General features: G+C 45.3%; 1 protein-coding gene across 1 annotated transcript in view; it reads right to left on the bottom strand.

The window, feature by feature from the left end:
* Window positions 1-846, bottom strand: part of LOC101361582 (zinc finger protein OZF-like) — a 36,613-nt gene extending 35,767 nt beyond the window's left edge. The window contains 1 exon segment of the mRNA XM_023725471.1: window positions 799-846. The gene's annotated coding sequence lies outside the window, so the exon portion shown is untranslated.
* Window positions 847-2,497: the final 1,651 nt, after the last annotated feature.

Here is a 2,497-nt window from a genome sequence, read left to right as displayed (position 1 = left end):
AAAAAAAAAAAAAAGATCGAGAAGGGTTGACATGTCGTGGGGTTGTTAACCAATGTCATAAAACAATGTGTGTACTACTGTTGAATGAGAAACTATTTGTTCTGTAAACCTTCACCTGAAGGACATTAAAATAAATAAATAAAAATAAATCCTGCCTGATGAGCCAATTTAGGCAGGGAAATCATGATCAAGAATATGCCCCTTTTAGTAAGAACTGACCTGAATTTCATTTCAGACACTGCCACTTACTAGATATTTGTCCATGGGCAAGCTATTTAATTTCTTCAAGACTATAACTTTTGTAAAATGCCTCAAATACTGCCTACCTCACAGCGTTGTTCTGTGAAAACATGCGGTATATAAAGTACTTAGCACAGTGCCCAGCCCTTCTGAAATAGCTCAATAAATGGTAAATATACATACAGGCTGAGGGGTGACTGAGTGACTGAGGCCTGATGAGCTCAACCTGAGTGTAGCGTGTCAGAGTGTCTGTGCGTGCGCGTGAAACGCGCGTGTCTGAGTGTGCGTGGTACCGAGGGGTGACAGATGCGGCCAACGAGTCTGGCTGAGGCTGGATTGTAAAAAACAAAAACAAAAAAGAAAGAAAGAAAGAAAACAAAGGGAGGCCCTGCGAGCGGCAGACTGGAGGGGGTGGAACCCGGGCATTTAGACTCAAGCTAACTACCTCGGACATCCTTGAGGACGGTGACTTTAGATTTTTCACAAACTCGTGGGTGAAGCTGACGCTGCTCGTCTGAGAACCACACTTTTGCTTAGCGACGATTCACACGATTTTACCTGTTAATGCACCAGGACACACAGGTCCCCCCACCTATTCGGCGGTCCAGAAAGCAGCTGCGGCCGGCGGCGGCGGCGGCGGCGGCGGCGGCGGCGGCACCTCCCGGGCAAGTCCCGAGGCTCTGGGAGGCGGAGGCGGAGAGACCAAGGGGGCGCAGGAGAGCAGGAGCAGCACCCTTAGACCCCGAGGACAGGGTCAACTGCTAATGGATCAGGCCGACTGACAACACAGGGAAAAACCTACTTATACAGAAGCAGGACTGAGACCAAACGCGGCGGCCGGCTGCCGACTGAAGACACACACTTCCGCTTCCGGTTTCCAGGATACTTGGTGTTTCAGGGGAAGGGTTCCGTGCGACAACACAGAGGGCTCTAACTCGACACCGTGGGGTTCAGTGCCTGCCTTTTGTATTTGAGATCTGGCCATGGCTGTCCTTATTTCTTCTATAGAGAAAAGTCTAGGTCTTATTAAATACGTTGTCAAACCACAAAATGATAGTCTTTACTCTGTATGGAATACAGAAGAGAGTTTTATTCACGAATTAACAGTTCGAACTGGGAAACAGAGAGTCTCAGAAATGATACTAAGTGTTCCCCATTGCTAGGGAGGGCACAAAGCTTATACACAGTAGCATCAGGAACCTGACAGAGAAAAGTTCTGATTGGTTGACATTTGGAAAGGTACACCTGGTTCCTGGCAAAACAGCAAACACTTTCAAATAGTTTACTTCTCTTTTCCGATTGGCTGACATTTAACCGTTTCACGAGGACGTTGAGTACAAGTGGTTTTTACAGAGCAGTTCCTGGAATTTTTAACCAGCTACTTTCCGAAGATAGTTAAACAATGAGCAGTAAACAGCAAGGAGTCTACAAAAGAAAATAGAGTCTGGCCTACACCTTTGTCTGTGACTCACAGTCATGCCACATGGCCTTTATTTTGGAAAAATGCTCTCCCATGGGGTGTATGAACTGAAAAGTGGATTTCAGTAATCAAAGATACTTGGAGAGTCGAGAAAGTTGGTATTTGCATATTTGGCCATTTGCAAAAAAATTTACCAGGTTCTTTAGAGAAATAATTTCTGTGCGCCTCATAGATATTTCCCCATTCTTAGAATTATTGAAATTTCTACTTTGGCTTCTGTTTTATGGTTTGTCATCTCTTGCATATCAGGTATCTTTCCCTAGGAGCAGGGTACAGACTGTGCAAACCCTGTCTGATCTCTCCAAGTGCTGAGGACCCTAGATAGAGGAGTTTTCCAGGGGGAGAGGCAGGAAGATACCAGTCGTTCTGAGGGCCAGTAGGTAAAAGATGAAGTCCCTTTGAAAATAACAATTATAAACAGTTTTTACTTTTTTCTCATGTATGTTGATGTTGTTAGGCACTGTCGAGATGGTTCTGACTCATAGTGACCCTACGTACGACATAACGAAAGACTACCAAGCGCTGCACCATCCTCACAATCGTTACAGTTAAGCCCATTGTTGCAGCCATTGTGTCAATCCATCTTGTTGAGGGTCTTCCTCTTTTTCGCTGACCCTGTACGTTACCAAGCGTGATGTTCTCCAGGGACACATCCCTCCTGACAATATGTACAGAGTATGTGAGATGTAGTCTCGCCATCCTTGCTTCTAAGAATCATTCTGGTCATACTTCCAAGACTGATTTGCTCGTTTTTTTAGCAGTCCATGGTATATTCAG

This window comes from Trichechus manatus, unplaced genomic scaffold (genome assembly GCF_000243295.1).
Source record: "Trichechus manatus latirostris isolate Lorelei unplaced genomic scaffold, TriManLat1.0 scaffold00315, whole genome shotgun sequence".
Lineage (NCBI taxonomy): Eukaryota > Metazoa > Chordata > Mammalia > Sirenia > Trichechidae > Trichechus > Trichechus manatus.
The sequence above is the reverse complement of the archived record's forward strand: the minus strand, read 5'-3'. Positions and strand labels throughout refer to the sequence as shown.